The sequence below is a fragment of the Egretta garzetta genome, unplaced genomic scaffold, assembly GCF_000687185.1.
Source record: "Egretta garzetta isolate BGI_Z169 unplaced genomic scaffold, ASM68718v1 scaffold45, whole genome shotgun sequence".
Lineage (NCBI taxonomy): Eukaryota > Metazoa > Chordata > Aves > Pelecaniformes > Ardeidae > Egretta > Egretta garzetta.
Window position 1 is genome coordinate 6810819 of NW_009260028.1, and position 12526 is coordinate 6823344.

The window sequence follows — 12526 nt, forward strand, 5'->3', positions numbered from 1 at the left end:
TTCTGCCAGGTCCTGTTATCATCACTTATCTAAGAAACACCGTGCAACTCTGCATGCGAATGCTGTGCTTAAATTCAAATGCTGAAATCTGATGATGGCAGAATAAATGAAAAACCCAGTCAAGCGCCATCAGCCCAAACTACAGGACACGGAGAGTTCCTCTTCCCACCACTTTGTACAATAAAAATCCCCATAGACATTAACATGCCCCTGCTGAGGACAGTCTGTCTCAGGCAGGGCTGGAAAATCTCAGGTCCAAAAACACACCTGTATCCGAAGACGACCGCCAAGAAAGGCACCTTCCAGTAAGCCAAGGCTTAACTTGTGGCAGCAAGGGGGAACCCAACTGCCCAGGGAATAGGCCTGAAACTGGAAGACCTCAGAGGAGATTTCTCTGCGCAGACTGTCTAATTTACAAAAAGGGCAGTTATCCAAGCAGGGATTTCATTAACATTTTTCAAGGGCAAATCAGACACTGTAGGGCAGAGCATTTACATGCATTTTTGTGCACGGTGAAAGGATCGTCGGGCTAATTGCATTCACTAAGGCAAGGATACAAGAGACCAGTCTGCGCCTATTTAGACCTAAGTCAAGTTGTAAGAATAGTCCTCAAGTTACCTACACGTATGCACTCGCGTGGGTACCAAATCTCAGCCCTTTCTTGGCCTGATACCGCCAGCAAGCTCCATTACAAGTACGCCAGCTCAAGGTCCCCTCCTGTGAGATAACAAGAACTCACTGGCAGGCTGGGTGCTCTGCCCAAACCGACTCCTCCTTCTCCCAGCCGAACACAGGCAGTGAAACATCAACTCAACACTGCACACGGAGTTTTGAGAGTTATAAACTTTTCCAAACGTCTCGAGGAACAAAAACCTTGGAAGAGATTACTGATGCCCTTCATGTTATTAGAGCTGCTTGGTGGGGAAATTGCAATCCTCAATCTTGGCTGGATTTTCAAAAGAGATGAGAGTCACCGGCTCCTTTCTAAATTAAAAACATTCTCGTTTTCTTTCTCCTCCTTCATGTTCCCCTCTCCGCTCCCCACCTCCCCGTCTTCCCCCAAGCTGTTGGTTGAGATCTGAAAAGCAGTTCATGAATTGCTCAGGAGCTAGCAGAAATTAATAAAATGAAGCTCATTTATATTGAAATGGACTCATTACCATGCCAGCTGCCAATAATTTGCAAGACGGGAATCTTGCTGACAAACAAGGTCCTACAGGCAAGAGGCTTTCCACCTGCATTCACCGCACAACAAGCAACCCTGCAGTGTGCATTCCTCACCTCCAAAGGAAAAGGAATTGTGACCATCTTATTTCAGATCTGCCTACCACTGCCCCAGAAAACTTGTCCAAAAGAAGAAAAAACAGATGCGTCTGAGCATTTGATCAAATTTTCCATCCTGAAGTGGCTTTTGAGGAGTTTGTAACTCAGAAAAATCTGCTCCAGGCTGAAGCGAACTCTGGTCACTTCTGTGAGAAACCAACTAAAACGTCACCCGCTCCCCACACTGCCTGTGCTCCTCCGACAAAAATCATTCTTCTTCTTGCACTCATTTTTTAAAAAGGTGGGAAGATCCAAAGTGGACATTTACTACTAGATTATCCAAGTCCTCACTACACTCCAGTACATCAGAAGGGCTGGCAATATCCTTTGCCACGAACAGATGAGTACCGTGCACACACGGCTCCTCCAGAAGAGGATTTATCATGACCCACAGATTCTTTCCTGAAAAGGTTTGTTGCTGTTAACTTTTACAACTTGGAGAGTCTTTCCCAAGCCATACTTTTCAAGAAGAACATCAGGTTTTCATACTTCTCTTTGTCTGCCATTAATACGCACTGGAATGGTCCTCACCCCCATGCTTCCCAGTTCACCCCGACAGCTCAGGCTCTGCTGCAGCAGAACTTCAGGGCGTCTGCAGTGCTGAAGCAGCCTTGGACAAGGACTTGCCTCCAACAGGGTCTTAGCAAAAGGGGATGCCCATGCTCCTCCATCAGGAGGAAAGGCAGAAGCAAACACGACCACAGCCCCATAGCTTGTTTCCCAGCACAGAGCCCTTCCCCGCAGAGGATACATTTGCTCCTGTGGACACTTGCTCTGTCAATGGAGCCAGACCGGGTGTCTAGACCACCAGTAACTGTTCTCAGGCTAGATGGCCAGCTGTAAACAATCACACCTGGAACAGTTCATCTTGTTAAAAAAGAAATGTCAGATAAAAAGACTTTCAAACTTCCATGCTCAAGACAAAATACTCAACTCTTAGAGCTGATTCCTGCAAACATGCATGCACACACACACACACATATACACCTATGATGCACGTATATATGCATGTATGCCAATGTCGAACATACGTCAATGCAACTCCTCTTGTTCTTTGAAGGTTTGGAAGTAGCACAGCTGTATTTATTTCATAGCCACAAAACAGTGCCTTGAAAAATCAGGCCAAGGAGTTCCCACAGGGCTCATCACGCAGCAACTTAAGTCAATCCAAACTGAGAAAGCTCACAGCAAACCACCATGAATGGATTAAATGAACGCATAGTTAGGAAGCAGAATATATCAAAGCAGCACCTTGTTATTCATCACATCTGCTACCTGTGATTCTAGGTAGAGCAAAGAGAGCTTTGACTTTCGCATGCTAGGAGGAGTTTGCAATGCCAAGAGATTATGGAGAAAAACAGCACACCTGTTTTCTTTTTCCTTGCGGACACCTGACATGAACATTAATGGATGAAAAATATGGAAGCTCTAGTTTTCTAAAAGCCTCCTCTTTAAAGCAGAACCTTTCCTTTCCAGCAAGGAAAAATTAGCATGCAATGTCCAGTGAAAATGAGAAGTTGGCTAGAAGGACGACAGCACTCTTTCAATTCTATTTTTATGTTTCCATCTTATGATGCATTGTTTTTGTCAGATTCCAAATGCAAGTGCAGATGTGAGATCAGTTGGTCATTAAGTAAATCTTCATCCAGCTTTGAGAGACCCTCGGTAATTCTACCATAAACCATCAGGATGTATATACATAGACAGAAAGCAGTAGTCATTTCATACAGAAACTATTTAATATTAATCAGTGCCTCTGGGCTGTATTCCCCACCCACGATCCCAGTTTCATGCCATTGTAACTCTGGTGTTCGATCCTGTCTCATGAAATGGAGAATCAGGCCCTTTATTTGTAACTGGAGGCCACACTTTGTTAGCCTTTGTTACCACTAGTTACTACGAATTGCTGCTGAAATCAATCTATCAAATCACCTACCCTGAGAAGAAGGTAAATGCTTCGGTATGCTCCAGGGTGCCCTGACAGCTCTGGCTCTCCCCATGCCAAACCCCTCGGCTGCCCTCCACAAAATGAGACACTGCAACCCACAGGAGATGGACGGGTGGGTGTGTGGATGGGTGGATAGAGACTGCTCTACGCCCAGATCTCTGTCTGAGAGGGCTTTCCGTGATGGTGCTGGGTGCACGCATGGGTTCAGAAATATAATTCAGAAATTCTCCAAGCTTCCCCGTTCTCAATGTAGTCACTGAAACTACAAACAACACTGAGCTCCGAGACCACCTCTTACTGGACTGCAGAAGCCAGTTGACTTTTAAATCGGTGAAAACAAATGACAAACATGCTCCTTTCTGTGTTTTCTTACTATGACATATAAAATGTCATAGAAACCTTTCATTTGTGAGAAAAATTATTTTTAAACCAACCATGGCTTACGCTACCTGCCAAAGAGAATGGCTGCTCCTGAAACTGGAGTCTGACAACGCTGAGGAGCCATCCAGACAAGGCTGGGGGGACTGTCTACAGGTCCGCAAGAATCGGCCAGCAGACCTGGAATTGCAAAACCTCTTTGCAACCATCTCCCCAACACACAACCTGTGTGTCTGGTACGGTTAGGAGAACAATGCTGGCTGATCGCTCCAGATGAAGAGGAGGGGAGAGAAAAATAAACCCACATTCTCTTTTGGAGAACTCATAAAGGGAAGATGTGGGAAGCCTTGTTCCTCCAGCTGTAGCACCACACCTGTGAGAATTTCTAAGGGAGGGAAGAGAGGGCAAAAAGAGACGGAGGGAGGAAGGTCCATCAGGAGACCTAAAACCACCATATAGCCAACAATCAACCATCCCCAAATCACAGCTAAAGAAAACAAAACCAGAAACATGGCACTGACAAAGCACCGTGGGGCCTTGGTAATAAATTAATGGAAGAGAAGAGCAGGTAGCCCAAGGGAAAGCCCCCTTTTCAGGGTTGCTATATTTATACGAGGGGATATGAATAATTGACATGGTTGTGGGTTTGTTTGTTTTTTAATCATTTTTACAAGTATCTGAACATGTTTTAAGTCTTTCTCCTTCCCTTTCCTTTTGTTTTAATGGTGGGAAAATCCCCCTTTCTTCCCTGGGGGAAATCAGCAAGGTTTTACACATTTACAGAGAAGGGCAAAGCACGGAATGGATTCTAATTTCAGATCATCAGACATAAGCAAATCTATGGGAAGCCACAAGGGCAACTCCCTGGAGCCTGTGGGGCAGATGAACAGCAGCTTGCGCGCTGCGTCCTGGGAAGCGGAGGGGGCTCATAGCCCGCTCCAGGGAGCTGCAGCCAGCGCTAAGCCAGGAGGGAGCTGCAGGGAAGAAGGAGCCCACTTGGCCTCCACGGAGGACGAGAATGAGAAAGGTAGCTACAAGGACTGCAAGTACATTTGTGTGTTACTTAAAAAAAAAGAAAAAGAATGCTCAAAATGCAGCTGAAATAAAAATAAGGTGCGGTTTGTTTATTTACCTTAAGGTTATGCATTATTGTTATTACACTACGCTTGAAAAGGGCTTTCTGCTTGTGCCAAACAAGCAGAGAACTGCTGATACACAACGAGGACAGGATGTGCCAAATGCATTAAAAAAACCCCAAACTTTATTTAGAAGTAACACACAAACATTCAGACCAGGAGACTGAACCCTGAATGGATCCATCGGAGCACTCACTGCGCAGCCAAGGATAGGCAGCTGGAGGAGGGAGAAGCAAAGCGGGACGCAGCAGACCATGCACGCACAGCACCACGGTCTCCGGCAATAAAAACGGAAACCCTTGGCTTGAGTGACCAGGGAGCCACTGCAGGCAGGATGTGAAGGATGAAAGTGTTGCAGAAAAAAATAGTAATTGGGGGAGGGGGAATTGGAGAGGAAGCGTTTAGCGTATATCCGCATTTAAGCACAGAGGTAAGTAATCTGATTTTCAAGCAGTGCCAAAGACCTCACACAGATCATTAAGATGGTGCCTGAGATATGAAGACAAGTATCTAATTTTAGATACCCCAACTTAAGTACCAGGGAGGGATTCCACAGGTCTGCGGAAAAACAGGCAGCGAATTTAACTCAGGCAAACGCACGATCAGAGCACCTTTCACATTTTGGTCACACTCTCTCTGACAGAGAATGAGGTACGTCACTGCGGTACAAAAGCATTGTAAGGTATGCTATATGATTAGTAGGAAAGGATGTAAAAGTAACAACAACTTCCGCAATGAGGCCACAAGGGAAGTGTAATAAGGAAAAGGATCGAAGCGGAGGATGTCCTTTTAAGTTTACAGCATGCCTTGCGGGAAGTTTTGGTACCAGTATCTCTCTCCGTGAGCTCCTACTTTTCAATTGGTCCCTCGCAAGATTCAGTCCTCATTGAAATTGTTTGCCGGGGCCAGGATGGAGAGGCCAGCAGCTGCAGCAGTGCAGAGCAGAGCTCAGCTCCTGCCTGGCAGCCTGCCTCCTGTGCCACCTTGGGCTAGACAGGGAGACTCCCCATAGCTCCTTTCCTCTCTGCTAAGCAGGGATATAGAGCTGTCATCCACTGGAGAAAGACCCAAGATGGCCATATCCCCAATTTAAAAGGGCACCAGGTGACTCCAAGGAGAAGAGCCACATTTACGCAGCAGAAAGTACATGTGAAACACACCACGCTTCCTGGAAATAAGAGAGCTTATTGCCTGGCACATTGGCCACACCACGGCCGGGTTGCTGTGGCACCTCCAGGTGGAAATGTTACTGGGTCAGGGCAAGGCGGGAGATGCTTGAGACAGGAGTTCACCCAGGCCAGCAAACAGAAGTACCAACAGGCCAGCAAATAGGACTACCAATAGGCCAGAAAATAGGACTACCAATAGGACTACTACCATCCGGGGCTGCCGGAGAGGGCAGGAGAAACAAAAAGGAGCCCCAGGTGAAGAGACAGCCTTACTTCACAAAACCCAACACAGGGAACTGTAACTACTGTTTATTCAGAGCCTGGGAGGAGAGGTGAGCGAGCATATGACCAAATGGCTGCTGTTTTCACCTAGTGTGGTGATACCAACCACAACACAGCAGGTTTATCAGCCTGGCATTACCATAGAATAAGCCCTCACCGTTCCTCCAGCACACCCAAAAAAAGAAAACGTTCATGCAAAACTCGGCTGGTCTGTACCAGCTTGCCACTGTCAAAGTTAAATTAAACACTCAGATTTTATCTTGCACGTCCTGACAGAACCTGATCATCCAAACGCCGTCGCAGAGATGTATCTGCACCGCAGTTAAGTTTATCTGGGTTTACCGGTTTTTGTCACAACTCGTACATCCCATCTCCTGACACAGCTCCCGCTAAAAGGCTCTTTCCCCGCGGGAGGAACACACAACACCAAAGGCCACATGTTGGGTGTTGCTTCTTTAATTAAGAGGGGGCAAAACCCATGAGGGATGGTAATCCCAGGGGAAGACACCCTTGGGGCTCAGGAGGTGAGCCCCCACCCTGGAAAGACGCAGGCAGGGAATACAGAGCTCTGCTGCGGGGTGGGGAAATGGACCAATCAGCAAATGTTTTTGAGAGGGTAAGCCAAAACTATCAAAAGTCAGGCTAAGGTAGCTTCGTGACGGAAAGCTGAAACCCCTCAGCTCTGAGCGTGGCCTCAAAATAAAATGAATGCTTTGCCTTCATTTTCAGTAAGGGCACGGGGGAGCAAGGCATGTGAATCACCTCGTCTGAGGTATCTGAGGAACATAAATCGAAGAATTTAAAATGTGCCAGTCAGCAGGAGTTTTGAATCTGCATCCCAAAAGTATGAGAGAAGTGGTGCAAGCAACCACAGGGATATGGACAAGAATTTTTATATTGGAACCTGCAGATCAGGATCCTGCCTAGGACTGGAGAACAAGCAATGCCAGCAAGGACTTACCCATCTGTCTGGCCTCAACAGCATGCAAGGCTGGAGAGCGCATCTGAGAGATGGAACAGGGAACGACATGGGAATGGGAAACTGAGTAAATTGCAATATGGGTTGTGGCACACTACTTCAATCTCTTTCTCCAACAAGATGACCCATTTTCCAGGGGACGAAAGGGCAGAAGGTATCTTTTTGGGAAACTACTAGTTAAGCTGAAGATGACAAAAACTGGCATAGGAATTACGATATGAATGAGAAACTTTGCAGAGATGTTGTGCTGAAAGGAGAATTATCTGACTCAAGGGACCAGTTTTTTTAATGCTTTCAGTGATGACGTGCAAAGAAAAAAATGCACCAGTGACTTGCGCTGAAGACACAAAGCTAGAAAAAGTCACAATACAGAAGAGACCTTTTGTATTGATCCCAGAGGACCCTGACGTGATAAAAGTGACAAAAAAGCAGATGTAATCAAAAGATGCACCAAACAAGACTTGCCCAGCAGAAACAGGAGTGAATGCTGCCACAGAAGACATTGACCTCATCTGGAATAATGCGTGCAATCCTCGTCATCCATGGCAAAGGTTAATATGGGCCAGACTACCTTCCAGAACAGCAAGGCAGACACAATGAAGCACAGAGCTTCACTCTGAGAGGTGAGAACAACAGGACTGTCTCATGTGGCAAAACAAGAGGCTGCAAAAGGACATGATTTATGTTCACAGGGAGAAAAGGGTAGGTTAAAAAAATCATAAATTCAAACAGTTGTATTCATAGTAATTTCATCCTGACAAAACAAGCAAGGCAAGGTTAAAATAGACTGCACCTTCCTCCCACTCCCTCTCCCCTTTGCAAATGGCCTCGAGACAGGCAGCAGTCCCCCGTACGTGGCTGGAGAAGGAAAACCTGCCTAAAAGCAGCCAGCCTCCAGCATGTGCATGTGATCTGCCAGAACAAGAGAGATGCACAGAAGGCACGTCCCCGCCGTCCCAGTATGACTGGTGCTGGCCCTGGAAGCTGCAGGAGCAAGCCAGGGTGATCTCTCTCTCACACACGTCTCAAAGGACAAAGATTGAAGACTATACAAGTTTTGGACAATAATTTTGCTTGAACAGATTAAGCTTTGCTTCTAGGATAACAAATCTGTAGTCAAGTGGGACACAATCAAGTAGCAGAGAGGCAGTTTTGTGTGCTAGCAACCCCCGTGGATCCAGCTGGCTTGCTCAGGAGATGATTACTGCCTTGGATTTCATGAACTGACCAACTTTGGTGGGATCCATGGACTGCAGTTGCATCAAGGGAGAGAGCTCAACCTTTCAAAAAGTGTGAAACTCAAGCTCTTTCTGAGAAACACGAAAAAAGTAATACATTGATGAAGCTGGGCTAATTCTCCATAGTTTGGCAGGCACAGTAGTTGGTTCAATTGGCTTTGCAAACTATGGTTAATAAAGGCAAAATGTTGCTGCTGGCACACACAAGCTACCTGTAAATCTGTGCAAAGCCAGCCCTGAGGGTTGGCCAGATGTGAGTCTTGTACCTCTGAGCTCCTGACATCCTACAGAGCAGACTGCCAAGACCAGCTTCAGTTTTCTTCTTTTGAAAATTATTCAAGAAGTATCACCAGAGGAGCAAGAAGAGATGTTCCAAATCCTAGGTGAGAACTTTCCAGCACCAAGCGCTCACTTTCTCTTACTGCCTCTATATTTAAATACTATACAAAAAGCATAAGCAACTAATTACAAGAAAAACTGAGGACAACTGTTCCAGGAGCATCCGATAATGTAGTAACTCAAGAAAGTCTCCTGCAAAGGTGCCTCCCACAGCAGAAGTGGAAAATGGAGATTTTAGGCTCACCAGACAGAGAACTTGCATCCGGACCTCCCTGGTTTTGGAGGACTGACATCCTTTTGGGTACAGAATGGAAAAGAGCATGCGGGTGCATGCACACATGCGGGGGTGAGGGCAGGGAAGCCACTCCCTCTATTTTATTGATATATCTGGAAAATTAAGTTTTCAGTTGAAAATACTGAGTGAGTTTAAGTCAAATTTGTGGTTGTAGCGATTGCTCAGAGCCTCGGATCTTGCCGCACATCTGCCTAATCCCACCTGGGAGCTCCAGCGATGCAGTATCACTTGACTGTGGCCTGCTGCGGCTTATAACCGGTTCCAGAGTTTCTTAGCTGTCCCAAACTCACAAACCACATTTCAGTGAATAAGCCATTCACCAAAAAAAAAAAAAAAAAAAGAAAAATTGATTGTCTAGCCCAAAGTGAAACATTACGGGAAAGTCACCCAGTAGAGCTATTTATTAGAGAGAGTGCTACAGATGCCGCTTGACTGAAGCACGACCAGAGCGTTGGTGGAAAACTGCTTACTGTCAGCTCTGGTTCAATGGCTTTTTTATAAAAGAAGGTCACTAATAAAATGTTCTGCCTTAATGCTTATAAGAAGAATATTTTTCTTACCTGTAGCAGTTACTGCGGGGTATAGTCACATAAATGAAACATTATACAGTGCTATAACATTATAACATGCTTAAGTGGGATTTTTTTAAGGAATTCTAAAGTACGCATTAGAAATGCAAACATCTCAGGAAACAATAGCTGTACCTCTTCAAAAATGCCAGGTTGGTGAAATATCAGCCACACCATCAAACGAAGACACAGTAAATCTACACAGCACTTGATATTTTCAGCAGTAGTAAGTGTCATTCCATCATTTCAATGCTTCACGTTGGTATGTGGCCCAAAATAGTCCTAAAAGAAAATAACCAGTTTCCTCTTTAAATTTAAAGAGTGGTAGATGATTTTAGTAGCTGAGAAAGCTACTGATATTTTCTGTGGCGTCATTCCCAGCCCAAAAGAAAATAAAAATTGCAGTAAATGTACACACAATGTATTTGTGGGCACACTGATGATATTCACCTATGCCCGTCTTACAAATGAATTATTCAGGCCACCTGAGCTCACAACAGTTCCTGAATTCACGTGAACGGCATCTGTCTGACAAAGGGAGCAATCTCCAAACTGCAGGAAAGACCGCGCTTTCCCAATAATTTTCCAACACTGTTTTTACCTGTATTGCACACAGCCCCCACTGCGTTACTGGATTTTTACTCAAACGGGTGTTAAAAATAGTATCAGGGAACCTGAATTTCAGTCCTCTTGAAAGCCACGCTTCCTCCCTCCTGTGCTGAAGCCACCAGGAGAGGTGACTCCCCCATGCCTTCCACTCCACCAGCAGTCACAGTCTCACCATATCTCCACGCTGATCCCACACATCTAGGGCAGAAGGAGTAACTTATTTTTTGCAGAACATGGATATACCTCAAAGACAAAGAAGAGGCTACTGCCATTTTAAAAGGGAATTTTAAAGGGAACCCCTTTAAAGTGGGGCCAAAAGAGAGAAGCAAAGGACACCTTCACAACTGAGCTAAACAAAGACTCCTTGGTTTTGCAGTGCTTGCACCAGCCTTTGCACCTCTTTTTGAAAGACAGTATTCTTTGTACTGGTTCAGAGGTCTTCACCGTTGACGTTTTCACATTGGTAGTACAGAGTCTGCCCTACAGATGCTCTGGTGACCTCTGGACATTTTGCCATCAGAGACAGTCTTCCCATCTTAAAAGATCACTTTGTCACTCAGCATTGATGGGCTGCACATCCCTTCAAGTCACCCAAGAGGGAAATCAAAATATTTCAAATGTGATTCCCTCCTCCTCTTGTTTACTTGTTTTTTTCCACTACTTTTCAGAGTCGACCTACCTAAATGAAAAGAGGAGGAGGGGGAGATAAAGCCAATATTTTGCACTTCACCATTTACAGTTTTCAACCGACTCAAATCCTACGAAATCTTGGCCAGAAGGTTACCCCCTGCACATTAAATGAGGGAAGACAGCTCTGTGCAGTGCAGGAATCTAAGCGCAGCCTCAAGATTCAGGCCAGACCTACGTTACAAGTATTTGCCAGCACAGCTACGTCAGTCACAAATTTGATGGAGCATGACCTCTGATCACGCCTGCAGAGGCCACTGCAATACAGTTACAGGAGCAAAACTGTGACATGACTTACAGTATCGCTTTTTCTTCCCCCAAAGGAAAACAAGCTCGGAAGAAGCTCTTCCAGCAAAAGCACCGTTTTGCCGGCGTAAGCGCCAGCCGCACGAAGGCGGCTTTGTACCGCTGCGAGGAGGCCGAGCTGGTGCACCACAGCAGCGAGGTGCTGTTAACACCCATCCGGCCTCGCTGCACCTCGCTCCTCCGCCTGCCCTCGGCGGCGCGACGCCTTTCTTCGTCCCTCTGCAAGCCCTGGTGCTGCTCAGCTGGCTCGGAGGGGAAAGTCATCGTCTCTCCTGCTGGTCCCTGGTGTGCAACAACCTGGGACGCTCCAAGCAGCCTCCGGTCGTTGCAACACGCAGCCCCGCAGCCGCTCTCCTTTTCGTGATACTGCAGCCGACGGCTCCCAGCCTGCGAGGCTGCCAGCTTCTGGCCGTGCTAAGGGTGGGGAGAAACCCTCAGGTCTGTCAGGGGAAGAAAAAGTGTCTCCCTCCACAGTGCTGACACCATCCTTTTCTTCAAAAGGAAGCTGTCGAGCTCATGCATATCGGCCTCACTCGGAACAAGCCGCCACACGAGCGGATCCAGGCCCTCCCACCTGCAGAAAGCGGCAGCTCTCTTAAAACACCTCGCTTTGGGCCCGGCCCAAAAGCCTTAGTGAAATCAGTACGGAAAATTAATTCAATGGGCTTTGGATCAGGCCCCCGAAGAAGTAATGAGGTTTGAAGAGCTGCACGCGAAACCAAAAAGCATCACCTGGCTTCTGCCGTTTCTGAATTGCAATGGGAAATTCTTCTTTGCCTCGCGCAGGTACTTTCAGGCTAAAAAGGAAAAGGCAAAATGGAGCAAAGCATGGGGGGGAAGAAAAAAAAAAATCTCAGAAAAACAAGATGTTATTTCTCTGGCCTTTCTAAAAAATATTTCCTCAGCGGTCATTTTTAGCAGACTTTTCTTAGGCCCACTGTCCCCTCACCAGCCAGGCTACGCCTGTGCCTCTAAAGCCAGCTCCGCTCTCCCCTCTCTCGGGGGCTGTCCCACCAGGGTTTGGCTGCAGGGAAGGCTCCTTCTCCTCCCCTTCTACCTGCTCTGGACCAGGAGACCCCACGGCCCCAGCCAGGAGGAGGAGGAGGAGGAAGCAAAGGCAGTGCAGGCAGTGCTGCTGCTCTCCCCAGCTGCCAGCTCCCGGCGTCGCCCCAGGTAGCAGGGCCAGGGCAGCACATCTCGCTTTCCCATTTGGAAGAAAAAAAAAAGAAAAAAAAAAGAAAAAAAAAGAAAAAAAAAGAAAAAAAAAG

General features: G+C 46.5%; 1 protein-coding gene across 12 annotated transcripts in view; it reads right to left on the reverse strand.

The window, feature by feature from the left end:
* Nucleotides 1-12526, reverse strand: part of TIAM1 (TIAM Rac1 associated GEF 1) — a 119388-nt gene that overhangs the window by 90392 nt on the left and 16470 nt on the right. For 2 of the 12 annotated variants that reach the window (XM_035896476.1, XM_035896474.1), the window contains exon 2: nt 9792-9938. The exons of the other annotated variants lie outside the window; for them this stretch is intronic. The gene's annotated coding sequence lies outside the window, so the exon portion shown is untranslated. The remainder of the gene's footprint in view (nt 1-9791; nt 9939-12526) is intronic. 12 annotated transcript variants of the gene reach the window in all.